Genomic DNA, 17,493 nt, shown 5'->3' with positions numbered 1-17,493 from the left:
TGTAGAAATATATGTTTATTTATGTAGAAATGTGAAGCAATAGTACACACTATATTTATGATATAAAAATAACAGATTTCTCTTTCCATTTATTCTAGGATTAAATTATCTTGAACTTGATGTGTAAAGGTAACAGCATCAGGCTCTAGTCAAATTTTTGTTTGTGTGAGTCATCCTTTTGGAAAGATTCCTGAGATCTCAGCTGATTATCCTGCAGACTTCCTGTCCTCAGACCTGTTCAGAGTTAGCGGGGATGCTGAGAACTGTGAGAATGAGGGATACAGATGACTGAAGAGATGGAAAAACAGAAAGACAAATGGCCATTTATGTCTTTATGTGGGAAGACAAATAAATGTTGCTGCTTGACACTCAAAACTAATGAATAGATGTTTAGAAATCAATGACTATCTACTCCTTCATTGTAATTTAACAAGTAGGGGCTTTTTAATATAAACATAGAAGATAAACATTAATTCAACTTCCAATCAAACAGGTTTATATGATGGGTCAACTTTCAACCATTTTCAGGTTAATTTAAATTTACAGTCAGATTGTTTTAACATTTTCCTCAAATTAAGTAACATTCAACTCCACAGCTGAGCTCAGCCCACAGGAAAATGTACTTTACCCATTGAAGAAAATAATGTGAATACACTATGCATTAATTGCAATGCATTATAGATCATACAGTTTTCAAAATGTCAAAATAGCTTGAGATTAAGTGTCATTTTCCAAGCAATCTGAACTTCTTTGAAAGCAAATAGGATTGGGCTCCTTAATGACTTGGGCACTTTTGAAAATGGAACTTTTTTGCAAGCATTGTGCTAGATTTTCTAGGACATTTTTGTCACGGCCAGATTTCATGCTTGAGGTTTAACCTTCATTATTACACTTTCATGTCAGCGTGATACTGCTCATATAAAAGACATTACATCAGTCTAAAACAAGTATGTTGAATTAAGCATTCAGTCTCCAACTGTGTGCATTTTTTTGTTCCTTGCTTTTTAACACAGAATTTATTTGCATACCAATTGGGATATTCACATCTTCAATCTTAGGCTATTTTACTTCATTGGTTTTTCCTCCAGCGTCTGCCTTTTCCACTGGACACAGACCTGCGGCTCTCTAGCCACAGACTTGACCTAGCACTAGGGTTGTTGTGGGTTGACCTTGGCTGGACACCAGGTGCCCGCCAAGCCACTCTATCCCTCCACCTCCTCAACTAGACAGGGGGAGAAAAAATACAATGAAAGGCTCGTAGGTCGAGATAAGGAGAGGGAGATCACTCACCAATTACCGTCACAGGCAAAACAGACTTGACTTGGGGAAATACGTTTAATTTATTACCAATCAAAACAGAGTAGGATAATGAGAAACAAAGACAAACCTTAAAATACTTTCCCTCCACCCCTCCCTTCTTCCTGGGCTCAACTTCACTCCCAATTTTCTCCACCTCCTCTCCCCAAGTGGCGCAGGAGGACGGGAAATGGGGCTTGCAGTCAGTTCATCACACATCGTCTCTGCCGCTCCTTCCTCCTCAGGGGGAGGACTCCTCACTCTTCCCCTGCTCCACCGTGGGGTCCCTCCCACCCGAGACAGTCCTCCACAACTTCTTCAATGTGAGTCCTTCCTACAGGCTGCAGTTCTTCACAAACTGTTCCAGTGTGGGTCCCTTCCCATGGGCTGCAGTCCTTCAGGCACAGCCTGCTCCAGCGTGGGTCCCCCACAGGGTCACAAGTCCTGCCAGCAAACCTGCTCCAGCATGGGCTCCTCTCTCCATGGGGCCATAAGTCATGCCAGGAGCCTGCTCCAGTGCGGGCTTCCCACGGGGTCACAGCCTCCTTCAGGCACGCATCAGCTCCGGCATGGTGTCTCCCCAGGCTGCAGGTGGATATCTGCTCCACTGTGGACCTCCCTGGGCTGCAGGGGGACAGCCTGCCTCACCATGGTCTTCCCCACGGGCTGCAGGGGAATCTCTGCTCCGGCGCCTGGAGCACCTCCTCCCCCTCCTTCTGCACTGACCTGGGGGTCTGCAGGGTTGTTTCTCTCACATATGCTCTCTCCTTTCTCTGGCTGCAGTTTGTTGTGCAGTTTTTTTTCCTCTTCTTAAATATGTTATCCCAGAGGTGTTACCACTATTGCTGATGGGCTTGGGCTTGGCCAGCGGTGGGTCCATCTTGGAGCTGGCTGGTATTCACCCTATCAGACATGGGGGAAGATTCTGGCATTTTCTTACAGAAGCCACCCCTGCAGCTCCCCCAGTACCAAAGCCTTGCCACGCAAACCCAATACAGTTGTCCTCTATTCAAGGTGTACACAAGGAGGAAGACAGGTTTGGTTTGGTTTTTTAAAAATAAAATAAATAAATCTGTAAAAGTCTAATTATACAGTAAAAAAAAAAAAAAAAAATTGGACATTTACAAACTGTAACTTCCTGTAAGGATCTCTCCATTTTGGTATACAGTACTGCATATCCACTAAATGCTAAAAACCGTATTTATGTATTTGGTGTGGACACAAATACACAAACCAGTATCCTGATGGCACATTTGGCACACATATCCTTAATGCGTTTTGATCTATTCCATCTTAGAGGAGACTTTCTGAACTATACTGTCCTGTAAGTCTAGACTGGATCATTTGTACTTCACCCTGTATGCAGAGATTCCTTAAAGTTTTTTTGCTGTCCATGGTACATTAAAAAGTTGCTTCAGTAAATCAGTGGGAGGCACTCTTTGTTAGTACTGGAGGCCCCAAAGCCAATTGGCCAGTTAAGTTTTCAAATGAAGATATGAAAAGACGAAAAATGTGCTACTTGCATTTGACCTAACATAGAAATAAATCCAGACAATTCGAAGACCATGTAAAGCAGGAAGGAATGTGATGTGATAGATGTAACAAAAGACCTTGGCTAAATGGAAGAAATTATTTCTGAATAACATTTAGGAGTTTGTAAAGACTGCTGGGGTAGACAATCACAGGAAAGAAAACTGCAGAGTAAAAGGTCTTGCCCTAATACCATCAATGAACAGCATAACAACAAGCAAAAACACCAAAGCCCCAAAAGCTCCAAATGAACCCAGAGTCCCCCACACCATTGTTTAACATCTCATGAAAGCTCCCTTTGCCTTGGCTTTGTATATTCACAGTAGACATAGAGTTAGCATACCCTGAAGCTCTTGATAATGACATTGCACCTTAGGTGACTGGTGACATAGTCTGTGACTTTTATTTGTCCTTTAAAGTGTTATGGTAAGTCAAAAGGGTTATTTGCCTTCATTCTAGGGATTCCCGTGTCCTCTTCCTTTAACAACTACCTAGTGAGTGGAGCAAAATTATTCCTTCTGTCAGATGGCCTGATTGGTGAGTTGCAGTAATCCTCAGCTGCTGTGTAACATAATTTGGTTTTCCTTGATTGATCAGTATCAGCATTGCCTAGCATTATTACAAGATAATAATAACTTATAAGATAAGTCTTTTTATCTGAATGGTGGGAGGTGTGCTATGTCTTCAGTTAATATGGAAATCTGAACTCCTCTGACTTTAACAGAAGATGCTTATGGTAGCTGAAGAGCTGGACTTGACATTAAAATAGAACACATTCATTGCATAATCCTGCAGTAATCCTGGTTTCTCCAAAGTATTTTACCAATACAATTACAGAAAACTGAATCCTTATTTGATGGCAAAGCAATTTTTGAAAAAGGTCTTTCCTGGACTAATACTGAGGTTTGCTAAGATACATGAGGTTGACATACAATAATCCACATTGTAGCTATGGAAGTGTCCCTGCACTTTTCTCTTTGTCACTAAAAATGAGACAGTTGCCTGTTTTGAAAGTTGCACTGAATTTCAAGGAATGGCAAATTAATTAATGTAAAAATGATGCAAAGATACATATTTCTCTCCAACAAAATGATCACTTTCATGACATGAAGAGTAGAATCCTTCCTAAAATCCAGTTTACGACAGAAATATACACTAACTAGGCAAAGTCTTCACCAATCCATAGTATCCAACATCTTCTGAAAGGAAGGCATATACAAACACAATGTGCAATTTCCCTTGGTGATTTGAAAAATATTAATAAAGGGTTCTAGGTTGAGCTAACTATCAAAAGTGTTCTCTTTACAAGAAAAAATGTCTTTCACAGTGCAAACCTGCATCTTTGTAAACTGATTTTTTTTCTTCATGTCAGTCAAAGTTTCAGTCATCAAAATGGTTTCATATGTATTTCAGTCTTTTTGATCATTATGTTTAGTTCTTTCTCTGAATCATATTCTGGATGTAAATTTTTTTAATTCAAAAATAATAAGGAGTGACATCTCATTTTAATTTGTTTTTGGCTTTAAGAATGTGGAATCAAGAAATGTATCAACCATTCCCAGAAATCTCTTTTTCTTTTAACTAATGGACAAGAGTTCTGTAAAAAATCTTGATCAAAGTCTCATTTAGTGTGAAGTATTAGTAAACATAGTGACCCCAATACATGTAGGCAAGATCTGCCCCAGACATCTATCTCTAACTCACAGGGTAGGGATAAAAAACTTATACTCTAAATGCATAATGAAATTTGTTGGTTTTCAAACAAACAAAAAAAATTGTTGTTAAAATATTGTTGTTAACAACAATTATTAAAAGCTATAGTTTGTTTAAAAACCCAAAGTTGCTGGTTTTTAAACAACAATTTTTTTTAGACAGTCCAGATCCTCATGTAATCGAAAGTGCTTATGCTTGTTACTTTCTATATAATCAATTCTCTTTAAGGTCCCAGTCAACGCAAATACTGAATATAAGATAAATTTTAATACATTACTAATATATAATTGCTAAATCACACAGACTTTTAGGATTTTTATCAGTACAATTAAGAGCTTTATATCTAGCCTTTTAGAGACAAACTGAATTTCTTGGAGAATTTTTTTATGTGTTACACACCTATGAATCATTTATCTTAAAGAGCTACTAAATCACCCACTGTGAGAAAGTTGGACTGGGGCATAGAAATACATCTTTAATAGGAAAGAAGATGATGTATTACAAAATTCATCCTCAAATGCTATCCAAGATAATTACACATACCTTGCTTCTTGGTTTCCATCAAGTACATTTTTATCTTTTTTTCTGATTCAGGTATCAAAGGTCTCTTGTACTTTCAAACTGCAGAATGAAGGCACATTCTTTCTGTGTGGTCTTTGGCTAATCTTGCCTGATGCTGATTTCAAACACGTATTTTGGGGCACTGGGGAAAAATCAAAGGGCTTACATGTTAATATATATATCAATATATAATTAAAGATGACAAGAAAGCCAGTAAAAACCCTGTAATTTAGAACTATACAAGATAACCTATATAAATGGTGTTATTATAATAAGTATCAACTGTAAAATTATTGTAAATTATCAATTATCTGTGACTAGAACAACTGAAATATTTTGCAATATAAAAAAAAAATGTTTTTATTAAAATAAAGAAGCACACCCTTTGGAAAACCTTTCTGGTGAGGTTAGTTTTATGACCTCTTTCCATAATGGTGCCCTTGACTAGTCCTCTACAAAACTAAATAAGAGTAAGCATACATGGACCTCAAATTTTCTGGATTAGCTGTTTCAGAAGATCCAGAAATGTATTGTATATTAAAACAGGGACTTGTTATGTCTGATTTAAGAATCCGATATCAGTTATGACTTCTGATTATTGTTATACAAAAGCACCCAGGTCCCATCTGAAACCATGATCCCATAAATCTGAAGTCCTAAAAGGCATTTCCACACTATGAAACTATAGAAAGTCAGGAATTAAATTTGAACACTGGCCTCCAATCATCTACCTTTTTAGTTTTCTTTCTGTGTCAGCTGTGAATTTGTCTCCTGCAAGACAAAATCTGGGCAGAGGTCGAATCGTACTATGCTTTGGATAGTCTTGCTCCAAAAGGTCAGTACAAAAGGACTGCATTAGTTTTGGATCCCTTTACATTGTAGACTCTTCTGGCACTTTCCCAGCACCATCCCTCTGCACACCCTTGTGCCATGCCCTAAAACTCATAATGCATTCTTTAAGGTTCATGCTGTAAAGCACCATTCTGATGGGCTAAACATAGTCCTTAAATTATTTCAGACAACTTGAAATGAAAAATAAAAGGAAAAGAATGGAAAGCCACAAAAACCTGTGATAATTATGTGTCAATGATACAAGGATGCCATATAAGATCCACTGGGGATCCAGAGATAAAGATATCTATTGAGGAGGTAACTGGTCTATTCTAGGAGACAGGTGGACGTTAAGCTGTCTGTGCCACTTGGCCTTAGGGTCAGGGCTGTCTTTTATCCAGCAACATTGGCATACCAGCAGAATACTTGGACTCATATAAATTAACACCTTGTAGCAGTGCTGATGAAGAGTAAGATTATAACAGCAGCAGCAAATTGTAGTTACATATGGTACTGGTATAAAAAGAAGCCAATTTAAGCAATTGCAACTCTAGTAACTTCTGAGCAGTTAAATCTGAATAGGACAACAGAAAGAAATGTTTCCTTCTTTTATTTAAAAAGAATTCTTAATCTAAAAAAAAAATCAGTTTGTGTAAAACTCTGCAAACAAAGCAAAACAATAAACAACTATTTTGGACAGCCATGAATTAAGTGGTCTTTTGTTGTATTCAATAACAGATTTTCATTTTTTAAGAACAATAAATTAAAATAAGCTGTACAGATTATTTTTACCCTTCTGTTGCCAAATGTATATTTGACTTCTTTCTTTCTATTTAATATTTTCAATGTGAAGAATTAGCTAGCCTCGGATGGCAAGGCTTGCAGTCAAAAAATCAGGAGTGCTCACTGATGTTGACTTAGGACTTGCCATGTGTTCAGTGCTGGGGGCAGGGGTAGTGTTGCGGGGTTCTTTCTGGATCTCAATAAGAAAGGCACAGAAACAAATGCTGTAATAAAATAGCTGTTTTAGAAAGACAGAATAAAATGAGGAATATAGATAGTGAGTAAATTTTGCTTCCCTTCAGATTCTGGGCACCCAGCATTCATGCAGCACCAGATAGAGCCTGGATGGATCTTCCCATGGCACGCTGCTTAGATCCTGCCCATGGAGAGATTCAATTTCCTTCCCATACTCTGTTGCCTTTTATCCTGTGTAACAAAGAAAACCATATATCTTCTCCTGACAGGATGGCATGTTATCTCTGTCATAACGCCTACCAGCACAGCACAGGCAGGCACTGCGCACTCCAGCAGGTTCCCCTCCAGCGGCTGCTCATGCTGCCATACGGGCTGCTCAAGCCCCGAGTACGCAGCCCAGCAGAGCAGACGTGGCCTGTTCAAGGTCACTAACTCCTCAATACAATGTCTTCAGCAAGATCCCCAATACACTGTTTCTCATAGCTGCTATTAATCTATGTATCTATTTAGCAACAACAGCAACAACAACAAAATTAAAATCTTAGTGTAATATATTGATTCCTTTCCATATATTTTGAGCAAAATAAACCTGCTAGTGGAATTTAAAAGTCACAAGCTAATGCTTTTTAAGATATATATTTTTCAAACAGTCCTTCAAAGTGCAGAATTATTGTCAATACCTGTAAAATACCTAGTTATTATATATGCATGCTTGGAATAACCAGTACTGGCTTTCAGAATTTTTCGTTATTTGATGTCTTCCTCTTGACTGTTTTGCTTTTATTATTATCTAACTGCAGAAAGATTCCATGTAGATGCAATCATAGTAGGTAGCTGCTACAGCTACTTATGACTGTGTTTCATCAACATTTTGAACAGCTGTGATAAAAATGTTAAGACAGAAATTAAAACACAGTGGCTATCTCGCTAATACATCTGCTCTAGAAGGTTGGCCGATATTTTGAAAGTTTCCAATATTTTACAAGCTATTTCCTTGTTAAACCTGGCTTCCCTCTGAAGTACACACACCAGAACCCCACACTAACATGCGAAGATTCTGGTAACTTATGAAACAAAGCAATTCAGAATTAATGAAACAGTTCCTTCTGCCTGGGTCTAGATGTTTCTGAGAAACAAGCAGCAAACTGTGCATATTACAGTATTGCAATTCAAAGAAGTGTCAGTCATGCTGCCAGAAAGACAACCTCCAGTAAGCTGGTAATACTTCAATTGGAAGACAAATTCTTTTAAGCTCCCTTTTTTGTGCTCAGATATATATGTGTCCAATTACCTCCATCAAAATACTTTGAGCTGTCTCTTTTATTATCATTATTTAGAATATAAACATCTTTAAAAATAGTTATTATTGTTTACAAGATGTTACAATGTAGAAAGAAAGAGCACCAGGTCCTACACCAGAACCATTTCCAGTCTAAACAGACACAGTAGATAAGGCAGACATAAGTGAAAACACTAAATGATTTGTGTACAGCCATACAGCTTGTCAACAAAATGTTTGATTTACTGATATGCAACTTTTCTCACTGGCCATCCCAGCGGAAATTTTCTTGAGGACTCCTCCAGTGCAGACACAGCTGGATGAAGAGCTATGGTGGTGGCAACCAGCTCCTTATTTGTGTCCATCATGTAATAGGTTGAAAACTATGGTCCTATGGCAGCTGCCGCATGCTATCACTGCAAGATCAATTCATCCATTTTTCAACTTATTCCCCCGAGGCTGGAGAGGCAGAGGACCAGTGGGAATAGGCTTGGTGTCTGTTTCATTCTTCCTGCTGAGCTACACACAGGCAAAGGCTAAAGGTTGAATATCATAGCCTTCAGCCTTAGACCACAACACAGCATACATAATTTCCACAGGATTTTCTCTTTCAAATGTTGCTCATGTGGTATCAAAGGAAAAGTATGCTCAACTTGTTGAGATAATAAAGACAAGGGGAAAGTTCTCTTCCAAATAGCTCTCTGGATTCACAATCCATGTCAGTAAATGTAATTCTAATTTCTGCAAATTATTAATTCATAACAGTGGAGGATTTGGTTCTAAACGCTTTTATTAAACTTGCAGGATTTTTTCATGTATGATTCACATGAATATGTAGATTATCTAAAACAGGAATCTGTGGGGCAAACGAAACTATTCTCTGAGAAACAAGGAATGATAGACATTGAAACAAAATATTTAATTTTAAGTTTTCCAGAATTTCATAGAACATATATATTTTTAAAAATTCTCCATTGAAATGAGAGACATCTGTTCAGGTCCGCCTAGATTTTATTTAAAACTAGCTGGATTTAGGTTAGGAAAGAAAGAATTCAAGTACCACTTTTGCCTTTAAATCCTGAGAAACTGGCTGCTTTTAATTTATAATTAACAGCAGTGAGCCTTGCAGGGATTTCTGAATGGCTAATAACCACTGGAAGTGATGTTCAACTAGCACATACCTCCTAAGGCCAATTTCCCCCAGGTAGTGGAGGAAAAAATTGGCTGTGCCAGTTTCAGGGATTGTGATTCATCTGTCCATGTGGCTGTAGCCAGGTCTCAGAGCCCTGAATCTACAGGGTCCTGACCTGCCGTTCTTCTGTTCAAAATGGGAACAGTCAGGAAAGTTCAGTCAGCTGGCACATAGCAACCAGGAGTTGAATTGTGGTAAAGGAGGCACTTGTGGTGTTAAAGTAAGCAGTACCTATTATTTGACCAGTGTTCATCCTTTAGAAAGCTTTATCTTTTAATAGCAATATATTCATCTCAGAGAAAAGGGGGCAGTTCACTTGTGAGACTTTCACTAGAAGTGTTAGCTGTCAGAATTCCTCTGTTGCTCCTCAACACCACCGCAAAAAGTAGAGGGGGTTCTTGTTCAAATAGAGAGGCTAGTTCTGCTGGTTCCCCATTGCTGGAGGGCTTCCAGGCCTGATTTACGGAGACTGTGAGAGACTGAAAGAGTTAATGTCTCAAACACTGTGGTTTGTGGGGCAAGTTCCGCATAACAACAAACCTGCATAACATCAACCGCAGGTGAGAAGCCAAAGCCGGTCAGCAACAGGACGGGGAGGGCGTGCTGGAGGATGCACAATTCCATGTTCTGATACGCTGAGGGGGGCACCTCACCACGTATGGCCAATGGTCATACAAAGTTTATTTGAGGAAGGGGCTGACGGCCACCCAAGAGACCCTCCGCCACCACCGCCCGCCAGCGGCGCCTGCGCACAAGCTCGAGAGTTGCGTAAGTCCTCACGGGCGGTGTGCAGAAGACTGGGAGGGGCGTGATTGACGTGAGAAAGGGCGGGAAGTGGGCTATAAAAGACACAGACACGAGGAGTGCCGCGTGTGCGCCCACCGGAACTGGACCTCGAGACTGGCTGGACGAACTCTGGACCCAGGACCGGTGAAATCTTTCTCTTTTCTTTTCCTCTTTCTCTCTCTGTCTCTCTCTCTTTCTCTCTCCTTTTTCATAATCCCTACACCTCATCCCTTTAGACATAAACCGTTGACCAAGTCTGGGACTAGGAGTGGATCCAGCTGCCCCTGGGCTCCTCTCTGAGAAGGAGTCTAGAAAGCAAGGGGGTCTGCTCTGAACTTTGTGACTTAACAGAAGGGCTCTCCTTATTCCCTGAATTGATGTATAGGGTTACCACAGGCTACATGGTTTATGGAAGTAGTTTCATGCCAGTTCCAGTTGTGAGACACCCTACCACCTACTGTTACACCTTCCAAGTTCAGGCTGCTTCTACCATAAATAAAACGTTCAGCTGATTGTTTGGTGTCGCTTCACCTTAATTTAGCCCAAGGGAATTCCGAACTCACCACGACTCCTCCCTGGTCTGTCCAGCATGGGTTGTGACAGAGACCCAAAAAGGCTATCTGAGAGATTATCAGTATTTTTACAAGGATAATCTTAGGATGTAGGGATTTAGCCGGATATATGAGCCAGACATAAGAATGTGAATCCACCCAGGGACATGAAGCAGGAAGGCAGGAGATCTTACCCAACACAACTTTTGGCACTTTCAGAGACATGTTGTTACCCATTTTAAGGTCATCTGTTGTCAAAGCTCTTGTTCCTAATTCCAGTTTCACTAAATACAATGACCGAGCAATTACTGAAAGATCAAGATAAACAGATTTAAAACATCAGCAACACATTCAAAAGAAAGCACCATTAAAATCAGTGTTCGCTTGCCAGTTCTTGTGATGCTATTGATCTACACATTGAAAAAAGGCACTGGAGACAGCTTTTCCTTGAAATCTTATCATCTTATCATCACAGGACAAAGAAAGTATAAAACAACTAGAGTACCAGTGCAAAATTGTGCACTGACTGTAAAATTGCACAACTTTATCTCAGGGAAGGTGAGCAACTACTTGTACAGCATCCAGTGCCTAATGAACTATTTGACCAAACCTATATTTCATCAAATAGAAGAAAAGAGATAATCTCTTTATTTAGACCAGCAACAGCTTAGTCGTCTCTGAACTCTGAACACATTGTTCATTGATACAATTGTCCCCCAGCTAAATCTCAACCAAGAAGACCAAACTTCTTCTTGTCTACATTTTTAGACAACAGACAGTCTAATCAGAAATTTACTGTCAGGAAGAAACTTAGAAACCTGATGGGATATTCTACAAACAACAGATAGCAGCTAAATGCCTGACAGAGGTAGGAGCCTACCTGCTGTCAGTACTTTAAAAAATACCACTCAGAAAACTCTTCAATATTTCACAAATTTTAGATGGAGTCTGAAAACTGTTTCACAAACCGGTACAACTTATTACTTCAAATATATCTTAAGATAGCTTCTGAAGAGATAATAACAAAGCATATATTTATCAGCAATGCTACCTTAGAAGATATTCCAACTTTTTAAAAATCATTTTTAAAGAAAAAAATACTTACATGTGTTTGAATATTTGGTTTCCTTTTATTTTGCTGGCTGAACCAAAACACTGACAAAAAATAATGTTTAGTTTTCTCAGGAAAACAAAACAAAACAAAGGTTTCATGTTTACTAACAATTTTCATTTAACTCTAAACAAAACTGTTCATTTTTCAAACAAGAGGATATATTATGCATTGTTCTAAACATGGGAACACTGCCTCTGTCTCAGATGTGCTGTTATCATAGTTGTTACTTTTTTGCTGCCTTGCCACAACAATCTTAATATTGAAAAAGGTATTTTTTATTGCTGCTGTAGGACAATGTGAATGGAAAGTGTGCCAATATGTTTGGATTAACAATTAGCTCAAATTGCTACAAGCATTCTTAAAAGATGGTTTTGACAAGATGCAATTGTGAAGATATTTCTTATATTTGCCAAAGCTGGAAGAACATGGTTTCTATGGGAAGGTAAATTCATCCAAACGAGCTTTGAAGCTTTTCTTTATACCTGTGGGTTATTTCCAGCTGCAGACAGTCTTGGATCTCTGTCAGCTCCCCAGGTATGCAGAGGCTGCCTCTACCAGCTTTTTGGTAGAAAAATCATTTTTTCTCTGTTGTAAGAAGCAATAATTATCTGATCAAAGGATCAACACTTCTTGCAGTTCTAAAACAGTAAAACTAGTTGTCCACTGTTAGCAAGTCAGTAATGAGCTCATCAGCATTTATGGATTTTGTTTCAGGAATGTCACAAACCAACAAAGTATCCTAATCAAGCACTTATGCTCGCATATGATTGTCTAAGATATAAAATAGTCTTTCCCTCCTATTTTTTTTTTTATATTGCTTTGATATCAGTCACAAAATTGAGACTGTACCTCTGTTCACTTACTTTATTGTTGTGGTCACAATTCCTTCCATTTTGTTTAGGGTTCTGTGGAGCCAGTTTATCCTATATGCATAGCATACGATACCAAACTTAGTTTGTAAGATTTACTACAGCCCCTCGCTAAGAAATTCAGTTATTGTAACTTGAATAGTTAGTTGTGGGCTGGTAGCAGTTTCTACCTTATGGGTTATATATTCAGATGACTTTCCTCTTCTTAATCTGATGTACTCTGATCAGACCTCAAGGCAGCTTCCAGTGGTTAACAGCTTTTATTTAATTCTTGTTTTGTTTTTTTTTTATATGACTGCAACTGCTTTGAAATTTTGAAGATTATTGATGTCATATATCACTTTACTCCTTAGTCTGACATGTACTCCTACAAATGCTTTTGTGTCTTTTCCATCTGCAAGACAATATTTCTTGTGGAGATACAGTTGACTGTAGCACAGGTGGTCACTGTTGGAGTTAAGATAGGGAAAGGCTTATTTCAGAGGTTACAAAATTTCTTTGCCTCTTGATTATGAGAAGGGTGATTTATTTTGAAGTGCCTATTGAAGAAATTGTAAAAAACTTGAGGAAAAGCATAGCCATCCTTACCAACACAATTAGGTACAAATTAATCGCTAGGGTTGATAATGAATATAGAATGTGTATGTCTAGGTTACTCTTCTGAGAAAATGAAAGAGTTTCTGGTTTGATTCATCATTACATTGCGCAATAGGTATAAAATTCTCTCAGGGAAAAATTCTATTTTGGCACTGTATTGGATTTACGTGGCAAGATTTTGGTGGGGGGGGGGCTGCAGGGGCAGCTTCTGTGAGAAGACACCAGAAGCTGCCCCCATGTCACACAGAGTGCATTCCAGCAGGCTCCAAGATGGACCCCTCTGCTGGCCAAAGCTGAGCCGATCAGCAGCGTTGGTAGCACCTCAGTGATAACATATTTAAGAAAGGGTAGAAAACACTGCGCAACAGCAGCCAGCAGAAATGAGTGAGAAAACATGAGAGAAGTAACTATGCAGGCACCCAGGTCAGTGCAGAAGGAGGAGGAGGAGGTCCTCCAGGCGCTGGAGCAGAGATTCCCCTGCAGCCCATGGGGAAGACCATGGTGAGGCAGGCTGTCCCCCTGCAGCCCAGGGAGGACCATGGTGGAGCGCATACCCACATGGCAGCCCATGGAGGATGCCACACCAGAGGTGGATGTGCCCCGAAGGAAGCTGCAGCCTATGGAGAGCCCGCATTGAAGCAGGCTCCTGGCAGGACCTATAACACCATGGAGAGGAGCCCACGCTGGAGCAGGTTTTCTGGCAGGACCTGTGACCCCGTGGGGGACCCACGCTGGAGCAGGCTGTGCCTGAAGGACTGCAGCCCATGGAAGGGACCAAAGCTGCAGCAGTTCATGAAGAACTGCAGCCTGTGGGAGGGACCCCACACTGGAGCAGGGAAAGAGACGAGGAAGAAGGAGTGGCAGAGACAAGGTGTTATGAACTGACAGAAACCCCCATTCCTCATCTTCCTGCACCGATTGAAGAGGGAAAGAGGTAGAGAAGTTGGGAATGAAGCTGATCCTGGGAAGAAGGGAGGGGTGGGGGGAAGGTGGTTTTATATTTGTTCTTATTTCTTATTGTCCTACTCTGTTTAATTGTTAAATGGTTAATCATTTCTGTATAGCTGCATCACCACTCCTAGAGGATAATGCAAAACCAGGAAAAAATCTGATGGATATCAGTCCTTGTTTCCTCCATTGTGTGATTTGGTTTGTGACTAGTGAATAATATTTATTTTTCCTTTGTTGGTTTATACATTTCAGTATCACCTTCGTGCCAGGGAGTCAGAGGTCAGATAATGCTCAATATTACTTGTCTTTGTTGTAGCAATACTATTTGTTACATTTGTGTGACTTGCCTGCAAGATTTTATATGATGGGCTTAGCATGCAGAAGCTGTATTTTTTCAGACCTTTTTATTGACAGTAGTTAAATTTTTGGCTGTATGTTTAAGTCAGTAGATATGGTACTTTGTTGCAATAAGTGGAAGCTGATATACTGTAATGAACTAGCCAGTGTGTAAATATAAATTTGAAAAGAAATGGTTATAAACAGGTACTCATCTCTACTGTGTCAGAATCTGACCACTATTAAAAGCTTATATGGATTCTTCTTAATCATATGTTAAGGGAACTTTTGAGGCAGAACCATAATTTTTGTGAAACACTGAGTGGCCTCTACTTGAAGTGCAGTGACGACCACCTGGTTTCCTATAGCCATTCCTATAGACAACATGATCATTAATTTTGTTAATAGGATAACTTAAAATTGATCTAGAAGTGATCTAGTTCATCTCACTGCCACCAAACAGGATTGCTGTGGATTATGTTGTTTCCTGGAAGAAGTTTCTCCAGGATGCTTTCAGTCTACCACTGACAGAGATCCCAGAATATTCTAGACAATCTATGCTAGTGTTTAACTGACTTTACCTATATGAAGAGACTTTCAATTTAAACTCATTGTTTTGGGGGAGGGTTAGATGGTAGTCAAAGTCTGTAGGTGGTTCTAACATTGTCAGTTTTGAGTATTTCCTTGCAGTGTGTAGTCCTAGATATGCACCCTCAAACTGTCTGCAAAAGGTTGCATCATGAATTTTTGGGCTGTAGATATTCACCATCTCCTGGGCCATTTCCTGCAGTAAAACAGCATGAAAATGTCATTTAGTATTTGACAAAAAGGATGATTTAATTCTTAATGAATTTGATTTTCAGCCTGTGGACTTGAATATATAATTTTTGAACCATCTAGGAAAAAAAAAAGAAAAGATTGAATTTATGGAAAAATAGTTTTCTGTAATTTTTACGAGTTTTAAGCAAATCCTTCTCCCAGGATTTTTGAGGATAGAAATCAGTTCAGAGGCATGACAAGTCATTATGAATATCTGACTATCTAAATGATACAAAGATTAATTTTGTCCTTTAAAATGTATTCTCAATATTTTCCTTCCAAAATAAATATTTGTATGGCACCCATTCTTCTGGATTCTGACAAATACTGTCATGCAACTGCCAAAATTCTGATAGCTCCTCTCACTTAAACAGATGTAGTAATTGCTAGAAATTTCCTGAGAGAGTCAGTTCTCCTGAGATTTCCTACACATTTGCCAATTAATATGGATAGTTGGAGAAGCAGCCAAATTTTTGTGATGTTTATCTGAAGCAAATCACTGAGCCTGTGGTGGTTCATCCATTGCTAATGAGAGAATTAAATTTAAGCTTGTGTATGTATACTATTGAGAATATTATGGATAAAATCTGTACCCCTCAGAAGTCAGTCTAATTTATCATTAATTTCAATGGGGCCAGAATTTAATCCATTGTACAAAAGGACTGTATAAAGCAGGTGGTTCAAAATGACATTACAGTCTGTTGCCTGTACTAGAATTCTGCAAGAAGATAAAGTACGTAAAAGCAACACAGCAGTAAAGAATATGGAATTCTATATTACCTTACACATTGGGGAAATTGTATATAACATGTAGATTTAACAACTGCAGAGAAATTCTGTTCTACTCAAATAATGTCAATAGCAGATATAAATAAAACCAAGATTTGGACCTTCCAAGTAATAAATTATAAACAAAATTTTTTCTTTATTTTTCCCACATCAGTAATTTTTTATCATTTGTCATGAAGTTACAAGCCCCATTATTCAAGCCTTTGGCATTTTGATCCACTTGTCCTTATTCAGCTTCCACATATTAATTAATGTAACCAGCTGCTGTCCAGGTTTTCCTAAACATCCCAAAAATTCATCTTGGGCATTTAAGCGATTTGATTAACTTGGCCTTGGAGAATTTTTTGTCCTATTTTTAGTCATATCAATTACTGTACTGCAGATTCATACAGCCTATTCTTATTATGTAGTGATAATGTTGCTTCATCTTCAAATCTCTACCTCCTAACCAGCTTGATTCCACTAGTTCAAAGACTTCCAACTACTACATGCCTTTGCAATGTCCTTCCACATGACATCATGAACAGTGGGTTGACTGTATTTTCCAGTCAAAATTAAAACCCCATTCGTTCAGCTTGACTTATGCTTAGTGACGGCTCTGTGTATTTCTCACTGTGATGTGAATACATGAAGGACACGGTATAAAGATGCACTGAATTATATTGCATTGTGTGGTAAATGTGATTGGAGTAATTACCAGTGTCCACGTTTTTATCCCTTTTTTCATTAAAGTCGCTATTATGCCAATGACAGAGATAAATAATAGAACTGTTTTATTAGTGGCTGTCTTGCCTAAAATGTGAATGACAAAAAAGCAGTGAAGAAGACAGTAAAAATATAACATTAAAAAAAAAAAACAAACCCACACTTCTTAACAGGGCGGGTGTAAATGTCACTAATGAAGTAAGAACAAATACATGATGTTAATTATTCTGGCTTACTTAAGTGCAGATCAGAATACAAGAGGTGGGGGATGCTTGTAAAAAAGATAATCAGACAAGTTAACCATTATATTGTATCATGCACTCTGTTGAACACTATGTTCATTTTCCTCTACAGTATAGCACTTTAAAGCATATTACACCGCATGGACCAACTTTGACTAAAACATTCCAAATATATGTGGGTTTTTTTTTCCTATGGTGTTTACAGAAGATGTGTTTTCAGACAAACCTGTCTGAACCAGTCCCAGACACACTATGGGTACTCTTAAGCAGTATATCACGTTGCTACAATTAATTAGTTACTATTATTAGTAGTATTGTTAACATTTTCCCCAATGATATTTTATTGGCGTAGCA

Source organism: Aquila chrysaetos, chromosome 18 (genome assembly GCF_900496995.4).
Source record: "Aquila chrysaetos chrysaetos chromosome 18, bAquChr1.4, whole genome shotgun sequence".
NCBI lineage: Eukaryota > Metazoa > Chordata > Aves > Accipitriformes > Accipitridae > Aquila > Aquila chrysaetos.
The sequence above is the reverse complement of the archived record's forward strand: the minus strand, read 5'-3'. Positions refer to the sequence as shown.